This window comes from Acromyrmex echinatior, chromosome 6, assembly GCF_024713525.1.
Source record: "Acromyrmex echinatior isolate Ae372 chromosome 6, ASM2471352v2, whole genome shotgun sequence".
Lineage (NCBI taxonomy): Eukaryota > Metazoa > Arthropoda > Insecta > Hymenoptera > Formicidae > Acromyrmex > Acromyrmex echinatior.
Window position 1 is genome coordinate 16,362,708 of NC_141857.1, and position 16,993 is coordinate 16,379,700.

Here is a 16,993-nt window from a genome sequence, read left to right on the forward strand (position 1 = left end):
ATATTGTATATTTTTTGTGTTTATAAAGACATGATTTGTACATAAAAATTGAAATAACTAATATCAGTAGGAATAGTAGGCGGGTTCTAACTCAGGTCCTCTGAGGGGAGCGTGGGGGATACTCGTAGGCGCGGGGGAAGGGAGGAAAGGCACGGGAAGTCCAGGCGCTATCGGTGTTTACCGATATGATGATACATGCCGCCATGTTGTGACGTCACGTATCATTGGGGACTGCCGCCACCGCCGCCACTTCACACTCCACCGTCGCAGACGCTACCGCCACCACCGTCACCCCATACCCCGCTGCAGGCGACAACGCCACCGCCGCCGCGGACCCCGCGTCCACCCCAAAATGTGTCGCGATACTATAACGTGGACTTTTGTCTAGGAGATCATCAATTCGGTTCACAACATGTCGGCTGCTACACAAAGCGCCATCAATGAGGGGTAGATGATGAAATCATGTGTTATCACTTTCAAGTTCTTTCTTTCAAGGTCAGAAGCGTCGATAATGATATTTATCTAAGAAGCAAGATCTGTGACACGTCGCGACGTATTAAGAGAGAGAGACGCCGATAATGATATTTTTTCTAAGAAGAGATCGGTGACACGTCGTTGATGCTGCGACCCAATAGGGAAGATAGACAAAGGGACAAAGAAGCAAATATAAAATAGAAGAATATATAATAGACGCGCGGCATCTCAGTTGGCGCTTTTAAAGATTACCGAATCGATCGCAAGTGTAATGCGAAAAGAATGGCTGACTATCGTGCAGACGTTGTGGACATGGATGATGTAAATGCAGACAAGTTATTTGAAGCAATAGAAATAGAATTTGAGGACATAATGGACGATGTAGAGTTCGAGAATATCGGAAACATTGAGGACAGAGTCAACGTAGCAGAATATATTAGAAATGTGGATGAGGAACAGTTCGCGAATATTAGAGACGAACTATTTGATGAAGTGGAAGTAGACTTTGAGAATATAATGGACCAGAGTCATCAGATGAAGAAATGCTATCCGACGATAGTGGATGTGCTAGTGATATGAGCGAGTAGGAAACGGATCGTGTAGAAAAATTCGTGTTGTCTCCAGAAATTCGTACATTGAATGCTCGTACTAAGCGCTGTGTGATCCACAATTATTATACAAAGGATCTTTAACCGTATGCATATCATGCATGATTCGTATAGCTGACATTAATAATGGAGGAATGTATCACGTCAGGATGCATAAGACCGGTTCTTTCGATAGACTAGACGGCAAGTCGTGCACGAATTGCAGACTACCTTTGTACATTATATTCATGTGCCCACTTTGCACACATTAAAAAAAAACATGGAAAACCACGAGCAAGTGGAACGCGAACTGTGCGGCCAAGTCACTACTGTGGTGGAGTGTTTTGTTGTGCCTGCAACGATGCGACGAATGTATCGAGCAGCTCGAAGAGCTTTGTCGTGCCAAGCGTCCGCGCCTCATCATTGGATACAGACAATCCGTGATGGCGAAGATCGCGCGACTCGCGGGTGCAAAGTTGGAATTGGAGCGACGTTTCATGCACATTGGTGGCGAGTACGCGAGTGGCGAATACGCGAGTGGCAACGAACGGTCTCTTGTCTGGCGAGAGATCGACGCCGCGTTTGAGAGTCGTATCTGACAGGTGCGTTGATAAACTCTAATCACAGCCGCGGTGGTTTTTAGAAGACGCTGGCGATATAGTGCTCAAGCGAGTACGAGACGCTGTAGAAAGACACGGTGCAGTGTAAAAGTGAATATCGCGTTCAATGGCGAGTTTACGACGAAAGATAAACGTGCTAATAAGAGCATAATTACAAAGAAAAACGAGATATATCGTTGCACCGATATGCGCGAGTGGTACGAGCGACACGTCGTCGAGTCTATCCTAGCATTGCTCGAAGAATTCCAGGAACGCGACAGCGGGTGGACAATGTCGCGAATCCTTAATTTGGTAATGAATATGAATAATCCAATGCACGCGAAATGTCACATCGAAGTGCCGTGAGAAATAGCGACGAAACGAGATGATCAGTGTTTATTCGACGGACAATGCATGTTTCTCGTGGTCAGTGGTCGCCGCTCTGTACCCCGCAGAAAAATATGTAAATAGGGAAACATCATACCCTCATTACACTGTTTCCAATGACATAAAAGACATTCCGAAATTCAAACGTGGTATCGATCAACGTATACAATATCGAAAATAGACAGGTCTTTCCTCTGCGGCTCACCAATGATAAGAAGGAAAAGCATGTCAATCTCCTGTACCTACAACATTCACGCAACGACAACATTAGACACTTTGCGTGGATAAAAAATCCACTTCGCCTTGTAAGATCACAAATTACTGGGAACGAGAGCAGGAAATATTTTTGTGATCAATAAGTATAATAAAAATAGTCAATAAAAACAGTAAAAAGAAGTAGAAAAAAATGATTTCTTTATTATTTGGAGATGCCTTCATTACTTCAGTTCGTACGAAAAATTGCAGTCGCACGAAATGGACTGCCAGAAGATCAACAACTGCGCCATCCGAGTGAGGACGACAGATGGCTCGAATTCGACAACTATAACAATCGAGAACGAGTGCCGTTCATCTACGCCGATCTGGAAAGCGTCTTACGCAAGACGAAATCCGACAAGGAAGATGCGTCGTCATACGCGTATCAACAGCATGACGTGTTTAGCATAGTCTATTACGTACGATGACGCGTTATCATTGTATCACTTCCGTCGCGATGAAGACTGTATAATCTGGTTCGCGCGACAACTCAACGATTTGGCGCATCACGTGAAAAATATCGTATCCACCAAAGTGCCCATGGAAACGTTATCTAAACAGCAATGGGAGGCGTACCGTAACACGACGCGTTGTCATATCTGCGAGAAACCATTCGCACCGGACGACATGCGGGTCCGCGATCATTGTCATCTCACCGGTAGATACTGTGGTCCAGCGCATTCGAATTGTAATTTAAATTATAAAAATTCGTTTTATATTCCAATCGTATTTTACAATTTATCAGGCTACGACGAGCATTTTATAATTAAGGAAATTGCTACCGCGTACGATGGACATGTAGATATACTATACAACCGATAACTAAAGAAAAATATATTTCATTCACTAAACATGTCGTTGGCACCAAAGACAAAAATGAAAAGAATTTTCAGAAAAATTGCGTAAAATTAAGATTCATTGATTCTTTCAAATTTTTAAATGCAAGCCTTGATAAATTGGCGTCGACAAAGATAAATTAAAAATTGTACGTTTCGAATTTGCAACATTATTAGACGAAGAATTTGAATTACTCACACGAAAAGGTGTCTTTCCGTTCGAGTACATTGATTGCGAAAAATTACAGGACACGCGCTTACCACCGCGCAAATTATTTTTCAGTTGACAGGCGATACAGTATTCGAGAGCGATTACGCTCACGCCGCTAACATCTGGAAGCGATTTTCCATCCGAACGCTCGGCGAGTATAGTGATTTATATTTGAAAACTGATGTCTTGTTATTAGCAGACATTTTCGAAAATTTCCGCAATAGTTACATCGCGAGTTACTGTCTCTCCCGCACATTATTATACATTGTCAGATTTTACGTGGGACGCCATGGTGAAATATACATGCGTAAGATTCGAGTTGATCACCGACATTGATATGGTCATGTTCATCGAGCGCGGTATACGCGGCGGCCTCAGTCAATGCTCCGGCAGATACACGCAGGCTAATAACAAGTACATGTATTTGTTCAATCCATCGAAACCGTCGTCGTACTTGATGTACTACGATGTGAATAATCTGTACGGATGAGCGATGTGTCAACCTTTACCATACACCAAATTTCGGTGGGTCGAAGATGCTGCGAACTTTGACGTGAACGCGATCGCTCCGGATTCACCTACCGATTATATTCTCGAGGTCGATCTCGAATATCCGCAGCACCTACATGACCGACACACTGCCCTACCCAACGCGCGATAAATCGCCTGGAGATAAATCGGCAAGCGCGAAGATAAACTTCTAGTGACGTTGACAAACAGCGTTACGTCATCCACTACCGCAATCTGCAGCAACGTACTCGTTACGGTCTTCGCGTAATAAAGATCCATCGGGTACTACAATTCGCTCAATCTCTATGGCTCTGCAATTACATTGAACTCAATACACAATTTAGAACGCTCGCGAAAAACGATTTCGAAAAAAATTTGTATAAACTAATGAACAACGCGATATTCGGTAAGACCATGGAGAATGTGCGCAACCATGTTGATATAAAATTAATAACAAAATGGGACGGACGGTACGACGCGGAGGCAATTATCGCGAAACCGAATTTTCACAGCCGCAGCATTTTTGCGAAAAATTTGATCGCCGTCAAAATGCGCAAACTGGAAGTGAAGTTCAACAAGCCGATTTACGTGGGTATGTGCATACTTGACATATCGAAAGTCTGTTTGTATGAATTTCCGAACCATGAGTATATGTCACCGATGTATCGTGACAAATGCACACCGACGATCATGTACACCGACACGGATAGTCTCATTTACTATATAGAATGCGACAATGTTTACGAGACTATGAAACGCGATATCGCTAGTTTCGACACGAGCGATTATCCGGCAGACAATGTGTACGGTATGGCTCTCGCGAACAAAAAAGTACTCGGTCTGATGAAGGATGAGAACAACGGTTATTAATGACCGAATTTGTTGGACTTAGAGCGAAGATGTACGCGGTGAGAGTGGATGGCAAGGACATTAAAAAGGCGAAAGGCGTAAAGAATAACGTCGTAGCGCGAACGATAACGTTCGACGATTACACGCGGTGTTCGAACGAAGAGATTGAAATGACTCGCCGTCGATCGTATACGATCTAAATTACACCAGGTGTACATGATATCCGAATCGAAAATCACTCTGAATCCATACGACGACAAACGATACGTCGTACCGGACTCGACGGAAACGTTACTATGGGGGCATTGACAGATATCTTTGTAATACAATATATGTATTATATGTATTATATACTGCTATTATGTATTACTATTGTAATTTACACCTTTTTTTACATTTATACAAGTTATATTTATACATAGTATTATTACTATTTTTTATGTACGATTATTGTACTTTCATATAATACATATTGTATATTTTTAACATTTATATACGTATTATATACAATACTAGTATTCTAATTTACTTTACTTACTTTATGTGTCTCATGTTTTTATCTTTTAGGCATATTACTATTGTATGTGTATTTCTATTCTTTAATTTATACTTTACGTATGTTTTTTTTTACATATGTAAGTATTACTATTATGTATTACTACATATGTATTCTGCTCTATACATAAATTGTTACAAATAATTATACATTTTGTATACTCCACAACGAAGATGATGTTGATGATGGGGAGTAATAAAAAAATACGTTTTTATACTTATATTGATATATTTTTACATGTAGAAAAAAAATACACGAAAAATTTTATCAAATGACATTGTTTTTGTGTATCCATGAATTGTGCGATCCATCGAATCCTAATCACTTGACGTACACCTTGTCTTCCTTCCTGCGCAGCACTTTCTCCACGAGATACACATCCGGACGAGTAGCGCGAACTCGTGCTCATAGAACGCATCAGCGACAGATTTTCCGCGATAGTCCACGAGTAGATTGGTTACGGGATTGGTACGCTGCACTTTAACGATCATAGATACATCGGTGGTCCAATTTAGCGTGTAACTCTTCTCAAAAATCATCTTGTACTTGCTCACGCGTACCGAATTGCCCACTTTAAATTTTGCTGGACCAGCGATTTTTATCACTCTGTACACCGTGTCCAAGAGTCTTTCGGCGATCGCGGGAGTTACGTTGGCCAATAGTGCGATGCTTGCGCGCGTTATAATCTGATACGAGACGCGGCAGCTCGTCGATCCACTTGTAATTGCCGTTGAGTGTAAACATTTTTCACATGTCGCTTTTGAGCGTACGATTGAACCGCTCGACTACCAACGCTTTCAACATTGAATACGTGGAATAGTGATTAACGTGTTTTTTTAAGATTTTTTCTGCACATCGGCGTTGTAAAACTCCTTCCCCATATCCGTTTGTAAATTTTTAGAACATCTTCCACTTACTCGAATTATCTCAACAATAGCATCAGCCGTCTCGTTTCCACCCTTGCTCTTGAGCACGGCCCACGCGTACTTGCTCAACACATCGATAACAGTGAGTATGTAGTGATGGCCTCTGTTGAAACTCGAGTACGAACGCATCTCGACGATATCTGCCTGCCATAGATCATCATATCCTCGAACTGTGACTCGTGTTCGTAGAAAATTTCTTCTCGTCGAAGCGTGCAATTCCTCGACGAGTCGAAGTCTCTTGGAGCTAATTTTTCTCTTTTCACTGGATCTCTTTTTCACGATTCGACGCGTAATACAAAGGACAAAAGTACTTTTTTTCTCGCTGACGCCACTCGACTGACTCATTTCGTCGATACGCGATTTAATTTAAAATAAGACCGGCTTCGCGAAGTTCTTCGATAATGAGCATCTCGTTGTCGTGAGCGTTGTTGCCTGCTCGGTGCGAAGCGTCGAGCAATCGTAGACGATCCACCAGTTGGGATCGTTCCAGTGCACGTAATCGATCGCGTTGTCGTTTAATGTCATTGAGGTAATCCTTTCCAGATTTCTTCTTCTGTTTCTTGGGTGTGATCGACATCAACGGCGCGATTACGTATTTGTACTTGTATCCCATGTTGCTCAATAATCGGCCCTGATGCTTGTGTTTGTGCACATTCGTCGCCAGCAGCATGCTTTTGTACATGTTCATATCGTCTTTCGTATAAAAGAGATCGTCGGGAATTCTTTTGAAAATTAACTCGTAAAGACCGGGTGAAGCGGCGTATCGTACGCCGTCGATAATTATGTTATCCGCATCATCCACGTCGAAACGTTTATTGCCAAACATCAATCCATCCTTGTGTAGGTAACGCCGTATACATAATCTATACCACTCTTCTGTTTATCTCGCGCTCCTCTCAGAACAGCCTCGACGTACTTTTGACCCAGTGGACCTAAGCCGGCTTGAACGCCTCTCGACTTTCCGACGTTTGCAACCGATTTTAAACCTTTGTTGCTAGCGAGTCGTCCATCATTTCGAAAACGTTATCCAACGATTCTATCGTCGGTACGATCATCGTACGCGGAATGGAAATTATCGGCTGTATCGAGCGATCGAATTTGTTGATTGATTATCCGGAATCGCGGAACGCTCAAACGTGTCACTCTCTTTCTCTCCCTCTTCCTCCTCCTTCTCCTCTTCTTCTTCCTTCCTCTCGCGCTTAGAGGCAGATCGCTGCGCCATCTGATCGTTGCGCAACTGTCTCTATATCGCATGCACACCGGGGCTGTTAACGATCTGTCGCAGTGGTTTGATAATAGGCTTAAAATGTCTGTCCAATGCCATGTCTTCCTCGATTCTACCGGTTTTCAGAGCGCGATATTTCTTGCGGATCGACTCGCTCGTCTTCTCGATCTCTCTCGCGATTTTTTTCACGCTCGCGCACATCAGTCATGTTCGTTTCTGGTGAAATATCGACAACGATTAGTCACGTTACAGTATCGCGAACTCGTTAAATCCCTTTCTGTATCTCTCGTCTTTAAGCGCACTATCCTTGTCTATTATTAAAAATCCATATTTTTTTTACTAACAGTCACAACACAACGTGCAAAATTCGTCGTAGGACATGTCGGTGTTCACGTGATCATCGTAATCGTTTCAAGTTGATACAATCCTGTTTGAACAGGATCAGCAGGTTCGCGTTGTGGCATATCAGATGTTTATTCTCGCGTACGTCTGACAGAGATAGAAGCAGTCAACGTTCGCGTGGCGACCCATCGAAAAGTATTCTCTCACCGCATCCTGCTTGTCGCATGCCACGTCATCAAAGATAAAAATAGAATTTGGGCGCGCCTCGTTCGGTGGAACGATGTCGCTGTTGTTGGAAAGCACGTCCTATCAGACGTACGATCAGAGTTTCTGCGGATGTGTCTGCGGTTTCTACAAATGGTAGACGGGTGTGAATTAAAAAGTAAGTAAAAAGCTCGATGAGGTACTGTGAAATCTTAGTATTAGTCGAACGCTTTTTCCGTCATGTCGTTGACGCTTACGCTGAGCGGAAAGAGCACCGTCCTCGCGGTGAATTACTTCCCCGCCATAGATTTAAGTGACGGAGATTACGAGCTCGGTCTGGCGATTTTTGAGACTTATCACACGATACCAAATGTAAACGAATCGAACAATAAATATTATTTCTCAAAAACGACGCGGAAATTACAATTCCCGAGGGTTCGTACGAAATGCAAGACATAAATGAATTTCTGAAACGCGCGATTTTACGAAAACATCCGTACCGCGACACACTTGAAACCGTTGATGTAGTGGTGGTGACAATAACAATGACACTGATGATGATGATAATGGTGAGGGTGGAAAATACCCGTTTGCGCGGAGCGTAATCTATAGTAGGTTTAATATCTGTTTGATAATTGTCATAAATGTTTTGATTGTAGTTCACTAATACTATCAACATGTGTTAGTGGGATATAATAGTAAAGCATTTTTTGATAATTTAAGTTTAACAGATGAAAGTGCATAAATTCTTCTCGGTGAAACGTCGATGTACGGCAGTTGTGACCACGTTAGATATGATTTTGCATAAGTGTAATATAAAAATTTTTTTCTACGGAAAATCGATGAATCTCAACATGTTTTGCGATAAGATTACTCTGTTGGATACGTAGAAACACAATTTCGCATAAATCAAGCGTGCCGACTTCAGCAATACTTGTCGCCAATGATTATAAATAAGTGAACATCCGTTTGATCAACAACTAATGAATCGTGATCAACAACTAATGAATATCGTTTTTAAGGGAACATGTATGAATACAAAATTGTAATAATACAATACATAATTTTACATAACATAATTTTATAATACCACTGTAGTTCCATCCATGATTGCGTTTCAAGATTGAAAAGGACTTTATTGCGTGGCTTATAGAATTGTCTATGTACGTATGTATATAAATTCAAACCGAAATATTTAGGGAATAAGATCAACTTTGATCGAATATAGGATTTTTTTTTACTTAATTGATGAAATTAAAATTTATTGATGCTGTCGTGTATGTCAAGGGACGCGAGAAACGAACGTGGCTACGGAACATGCTTCTGGATGATGTGCGAGAACGCATGTACGTTGAGACCCTGGATGCAGTATACGACAGAACACACGGAATCTTTATCTAATCTAGATGTTACTAATATTACGATGGACAACATGTTAAGAATTGCGCGTTACAAAATGTATTGAAAATATATAACTGGTTGCAAAAGAATTTTTTAAATAAAAATACGTACGTTTTAAATATAAATACCTTAACGTATTTATTATATATTTCTTTTCCCTTCCTTTGTAATGTATAAACGTATGTATAAACGTGTGTATAAACGTACGTATGTGTGTATAAACGTATGTATAAACGTATGTATGTATCTATGTATGTATAAACGTATGTATAAACGTATGTACGTATGTATAAACGTATGTATAAACGTATGTACGTATATACGTATGTATAAACGTATGTACGTATGTATAAACGTATGTATAAACGTATGTACGTATGTATGTACGTATGTACGTATGTACGTGTGTATAAACGTATGTATAAACGTACGTATGCGTGTATAAACGTATGTATAAACGTACGTATGTGTGTATAAACGTATGTATAAACGTATGAACGTATGTATAAACGTATGTATAAACGTATGTATAAACGTATATACGTATGTATAAACGTATGTATAAACGTATGTAGGTATGTACGTGTGTATAAACGTATGTATAAACGTATGTATAAATTCGTGACAAAGAAAATACGTAGAAAGACTTGATAAAACGTGTCGCAACATGTTCGAAATTCTTGAAAAGAGGAGGGAGGACCTGTCTTCTCTCATCGATTCCAGAAGTATTACCATTTACACGGATGCAATCAATTTTACGATACCCGCTTGTACGAACGGCTGAAAAAATGTACGCTAAAGAGAACAGTGCATCGTACGATGTGAAGAAGGAATATAACATGTAAGTTTCAACGTTCTATACACAAAAGAAACGTTTTTTAACATTATGTATGTACACAGTACGGAGCATCGTGCGGTGCGTTTACTGAGCAGACGTTACGATCTGACGAATACGGGCTACAAATTTTTGGAAATTGGAATCAACGTTGGCCCACCGAGTTACGTGGAGATCGCCCTTGGAGATCATCGCGGACACGAACTATCGCTGTCTCTCGAAACGTGGAAGAGCCTCTACGAGCAGCGAGGAATTATTTACAAGCTGTTTCGAAACGAATACAAGAATAATTTTATAAGCGTTGGACCGCTAATCGTCAGTGTTTTCATGCTGAACTATGCTACGGTCGTACGTCTCGATTCTTCATCGATACGCATTATGATGACCGAAACGACGCTACGCCGTATGTTTGACTTTAACGAGTGTATCGATGTAACGTTCGAACGATTAGCTCGACTCGTCGATACGGTAGATACCAAGTATACGCGATTCTCCAACATCGCATCTGAGAACATTATATGTGATAGCGACATCTTCAATGGACAGCAGCTCATTGATTGTGAACTATTAGCTTTAGTTTTTAATAAGTGAAAATCGGTGTAATAAGATGTAAATAAAACATTTTTTGTTAGCCTTATTTCATGTGTATTGTCTTTTACTTCCTATCCTTTGCCTCGACGTGCCAGGAAAAACCATAAAAATTGAAAAACTGTATCATACAAAAGAAACTCGTACTCTATTAATTCTTCCATCCTTTCTTCACTCATAGCACGCGCGCTCTATCTTTCTCTAACATGCAAGCCTTTATTATCGATACATTTTTAAAGAAAAGAAAAATATGTCATGGTCAAATTCAAACCTTTATTATCAATGCATTTTAAAACATGGTCAAATTTTGATAACAAAATAAGGAACCCTATTGTGTAGGAGCCCTATTGTGTAGGAGCCTAGACCTTTCCCCCTCTTTCCCCCACGTTAGGTATCCCCCGCGCCTACAAGTACTTCCCCGCACCCCGCATTCCCCTCTAGCCCCTTAGGGTTAGAACCCGCCTAGTATATCTACTTATTAAATATAATAAAAGGAGGTTTATCTGTGCTTAGTTATTTAATGAGACCACAAATTTTAAGTTTACAAAGGAAATATCTATACTTCCATACATGTATTTTATATATTTGATATAGTATGAAGCTTCTACTACTTAATGAACAAGTGCAAAAGCATGCCCAGTCAGCACAGAATACTTATAAATATTCATAAATATTTATTATTATTTATTAATATTTATTATTATTTATTTTTAGAAATATTATACATTATTATATTATTATATTATATTATATTAAATATTATAAATATTTTGTACAGATTTTATATAATTTTTATGGAAAAACGTTATTAAAATAAAGACTAAATGATTTATACAATATTTATGATAAAAATAAATAAACATTCCTAATAAATATTTTTTACATGGATTATAATGTTTTATTACAATAAGTATTTTCATAGAATGTACTGCGACATGTACAAAAAATATTTGATAACATTTATAATAAATATTTATGATTTGCGCAACCTAATAACACAAAAATATTTACAAAATATTAAAACTATATCTTACAAATATTTTCTAAATATTTTCTAAATATTGTGCTATCTGAATGAAACTGAATCATCTGCGAGAAATTTGTACGCAGTCTCTCATGCGATATGTATATATATATATATATATATACATACAGGTATATGTACATGCTATCTTTTTCTTATTTTTCATCTATATCTATCTACCTCTTTTTTTTCTTTTTCTAAATGATAATTTTTCCTGTTATCAAAAAAATACATACTAATGTTGCAAAAATTCGCAAAATTACTATTAATTTTAAAATTCATATTATCATCATTCATATTATCATATGGAAAAAAAGACCGTTCTGCGTATATATTCTACATAAAACAGGACTGCTCCATGTCTCCATGAAAAAATTCAAGTAAAGAAGTATACAAAATTTACAGATTTTTAATTAATACAATGAAAATATAATAGCAAAATACAAATGGGCATTAGAAGTAAACGCTGGATGTTATATTGCGCAATACTAATTAATAATTGTTAATATATAACAAATTGAATTTGTATGTTTCGGCTCATTTTTAAATCATCCTCACCAATAAAAAATTACTGCTTATCACACTATAAAATCTATCGAACTCCTCGCACAATCGTAGTTCCGACCTCCAATAATGCAGTCGTAGTGGAAATGTGGTGAGAAACAACCATTCTTAACATAGTCTATTGTTGTGCCAACCAGTTATATAGCTGAGTGGGGCAGATAGTAGAACTCAAGCAAATCTCCAACTATGATCGCATGCGGATCCAAGCATTATGAATCTATTACAACAAATTTAAAAATCACGATGTCAAAGTTAGATTAAAAAAATAATTTAAATAACATAAAAGAGACTCATGTTTGCATTGATGTTAGTCACATAATCAATCAGCATTGCGCAATATGACATCCAGCGCTGACTCCTAACGCCCATTTGTATTTTCATTGTCTTAATAAAAAATTTAGTGCTATTTTGTTACTAATCTGTTGCTTTAGTGCGAATTTTGTTATTCAAACCGTTCAACAGAAAATCGTATTTAAATAGGGAAGAAGAGGGACTTTTTCAGTGGAAAAAAATAGCTACTTTTTTTCCAAAATTAATATCTCTGCAAATGGAACAGTTAAAAGTATGCAATGAACATTCTTGTGTTCTTAAACAGTTACTCTCTCATTTTTACACACACACATGCGTGCGCACTTTTCATTATATAATTATTTTTCGTAACAAATATTTGTACAGAATGATTTTAACACATTTCGTCACCCATTATAAGTAGGTAGAGTGAATCGAACTGAGTCGAGAAGTCCTCTACCATTTTGTAATAATTAACAAGATATTAATTACTAAAAATTGGCAAATATTAGTCTTAAATAATTTTTTACTCAAATACTATCAACTTTATAGAAAAACTGCAAGAGACAAAAAGCATTTATTTTCTTCTCATAAAGTTCTGAGAATTTTTTCAGAATTTTTTAATACAGTATTTTCTCATGTTGGTAAAAATAAGAAAATGTAGTACTAAAAAGTTAATAAAAAATTCTGAAAAAATTTTCTGCGAAAATTGCAAAATGAGGATAGAGGACTTTTTGACTCAATTCGATTTACTCTACCTACTCATGATGGGTGACGAAATATGTTAAAATCACCCTATATAATTAATTTTTTTGGTAACTAAATGTAAACTTCTTAAATATTCGTCACATTATTAATTATTCATTATTTAGTTATCAATCTTATTATCAAATAATAATAAACATAATTACATGGAAAAACGTTATGATAGCCACAATTGAAAATACCAGTTATGTAAATATGAAACCGGAATTTTTTAATAGAAAATACACGTTTATTGCGTGAAAATGATAAAAAATATTTTATTCGAAGTATTGCTAGCTATACATTTTTCCCACCTGTCTGACAATTTGTGGATGCCACGCCAAAAAAATTGTTGCTCTTTTGAGCCAAACCAGTCATCTAGCTATTTTCGTAAGAAGTGAAGCGCTGCTGAGCAAGTGCATGTCCCATCGATGCAAATAAATAATAATCGGACGGAGCCAAGTCTGGTGAGTAAGCCGCATGCGAAAGTATTTCCCAACCAAACGCCTCAATCATTTCCTTGACCAGTTTTGCTGTGTGTGATGGTGCATTATCATGAAGCAAAATCACTTTGTGTTGCCTTTTTTGATATTCCGGTCGTTTTTCACGCAAAGCTTGATTCAAATTGATCATTTGTTGTCGGTAGCGTTCAGTATTTACGGTTTCGCCACGTTTAGCAGGTTATAATAGATCACACCTTTCTGATCCCACTAAACACAGAGCATTGTCTTCCGTCCATAGCGATTTGGCCTTGCAGTCGATGTCGATAGTTCGCCTGGAGTTACTCATGATCTTTTACGCTTAGGATTCTCAAAATATATCCACTTTTCATCGCCAGTCACAATTCGCTGGAGAAATGATTTTCTTTTGTACCTGGCGAAGCATTTCGCAAGTGGTTTTTCGGTTTTCCTGCTGTCTTTCATTCAGTTCATGTGGAACCCATTTTCCCATCTTCTGGATCTTTCCCATGGATTTGAAACGTATAAAGACGGCTTCTCGTGTCATATTCAATTGATCCGCGAGTTGTTGTTAAGTTTGAGCGTCATCCTCATCCAATAATGCTTGCAATTCGCTGTCTTCAAATTTTTTCGATGCTTTTCCACGTTCTTCGTTTCTCACGTCAAAATCGTCACTTTTGAATTTTTTAAACCATTCAAAGCACTGTGATTTACCAAGAGCATACTCACCGTAAGCTTTTGACAAGCATTTGATGCGATTCTGCAGTAGTTTTCTTCAAATGGTAACAGAAAATCAATGCTGTCCGCAAATCGTAGTTTCCAGGCACAAAATTCGACATATTCAACGTTATTACAAACTATACTGTTGTATGAAACATGTATTGTTGTGAGTTGAAAATCTTTGTCAGATGTCAGAACAAGGAAATGGCGTCAATGACGCAGTCTGACAGCAACTACATTGACAGCTATGGCCATCTATTGGTAAATTCCGGTTTCATATTTACATACCTGGTAATAATATTTTTCTCCCGTCAATACAATTTGATATAAGATACTTGAATTATATGAACAATATTACATGCCTGCATTATTACAATTCATTGATTAACAATAATTTTATTATGTTAGTCACATATCGGTCAGTAGGATAGCTAGGCCGATTCTAACTCACTATGTGTTAGTGCGTATACATGTGCGTGCGTGCATGCGTGCGTGCGTGCGTGCGTGCGTGTGTGTGTGTGTGTGTGTGTGTGTGTGTGTGTGTGTGTGTGTGTGTGTGTGTAAGGGAGTCAGGGAGGGAGAAGTGTCTCACAGATGTAGGGAAAGGGGGAAGCGCGTCTCCGGAGGTCTGTCTTAAAGGAGGAAAGTTTCGTTCCTTCTCTCTCTCACTCGCGTTCTCTCTTTAACCTATTGTCCTCTCTCTCCTACCCATTGTAGGATACAGTTCTCTCTCTTCCACCCGTTGCAGTCCTACACTTATTATTTGCGCTCTTTCATACGTTGTCTTTTCTTCTTGCACGTGATTTAATTAAATAGGTATGGTATTTACGATTTTTAATGATATGACTTAGAAACTAATTATAATAATATTTTTATAAATTTTTAATAATATATCTTAATAACACTAATTATGATAATATTTTTATTAATGTAATGGTCAAGTGCACTTTCTTATTGACTAATTCAATACAACTACGAAGATGTGAAGAAGAAGTGGCGAAGATACTAAGTATAAAATAATTTTAGAAGAAAAGAATATATTTTTTAACATATTTTTATTTATCATTTAATGCAATATGTACAATATAATCTAAACCATAGACTATTAGTTCACATTCTAAAATAGAATTTTTATTATAAAATTTGTACAAAGTGTTTGCTGCATCCTTTTCATTAGTAATACAATTTTGTCTTAAAAATGACAAAATATTCGAATTTATTACTAATATCGTGTATATATTGATTTAATTCATAGAATACATGTTCAATACATTGCTCAAATTCAAATAAGAAAAGCACAGTTGTTGGTTTCATGTACAAACATGTGCCATTTAATGTTAACTTCACGTATTATTATAATTACTCGTATCATATATTTTAACAAGTTCCACATTTAGATCTTGAATCGGTGATGATGATGGGACTGTTGACTGCATTAATCGCTCAATATCTGTACGCCTCTCGATGAACGTCCTCCACATAGCATAAGGTATGAACATGCATTACCTCGATTACCATCAATTGCAATTTCCACATGAGACATAGATCCTACAACGTCCCACAACGACATAGATCTCCCAATGTCCAGAAACTTGTACGCTCGATGCCAATGCATATTTCCTCATCAAGATGCGAAGCATGTAATGAGATTTCGAAGATGTACTAGACGATGTTTAAGAAAATGTACTGTGAAAAAAAACCATGTAAATAGATCTTACAAAAATACATAACGTATAATACGTACAAGCAAATATTTTACAAAATTAAATAAACTGACTGTTTTTTGCATGCCTCATCCTGTTGAATTGAAACGTAATAGGCTTGAGATATTTTATTTTCATGACTTAAGATATTTTATTTTCTCGGAAAACTTATAATTAACAATAACTGTATGAACTCTTTTGAAGCTCTCTGAACGACTGATGCGGTAACGTTGCTCGGTGCTCTTCTTTTAAACAGTGTTCCTTTTCACATTTTTTTTACATACTTGAAAATGGAGATTTTTTTTTACATATATTATACTTTGAAGAACAGTTGCGACGTAGTCGAAGAATATCAAATTGACACATATCACAAGAATGCACTTTAACGATCGAATCTTTTTTATCTAAGGGATTAGCGCCAACGAATAAATCTGTCTGCTCCTATTCTCTTTTTAAAAATGAATTTCGGGAAAAGAAATCAAAACATTAAAAAAAATTTTATATTAGGTGTATAACTTTGCTTCTGCCGTTTTTTTTCCGAAATTCGAGGCTTTATTGTAAAAAACTAATTATATTTATGATTCAAAGTATTGTCATCGCTGGCACTACTTTCTCCCATCTTTCGGGCAGTACGAATCCCGCGTCGAAAAAACTGGTCATCTTTTGAGGCGATCCATGAATCGATCCAATTTTATACTTCTTCATAA

General features: G+C 37.7%; 1 protein-coding gene across 7 annotated transcripts in view; it reads right to left on the reverse strand.

Annotated features, from left to right (window-relative positions):
* Nucleotides 1–16,993, reverse strand: part of CCHa1 (neuropeptide CCHamide 1) — a 260,158-nt gene that overhangs the window by 120,375 nt on the left and 122,790 nt on the right. The window lies entirely within an intron of this gene.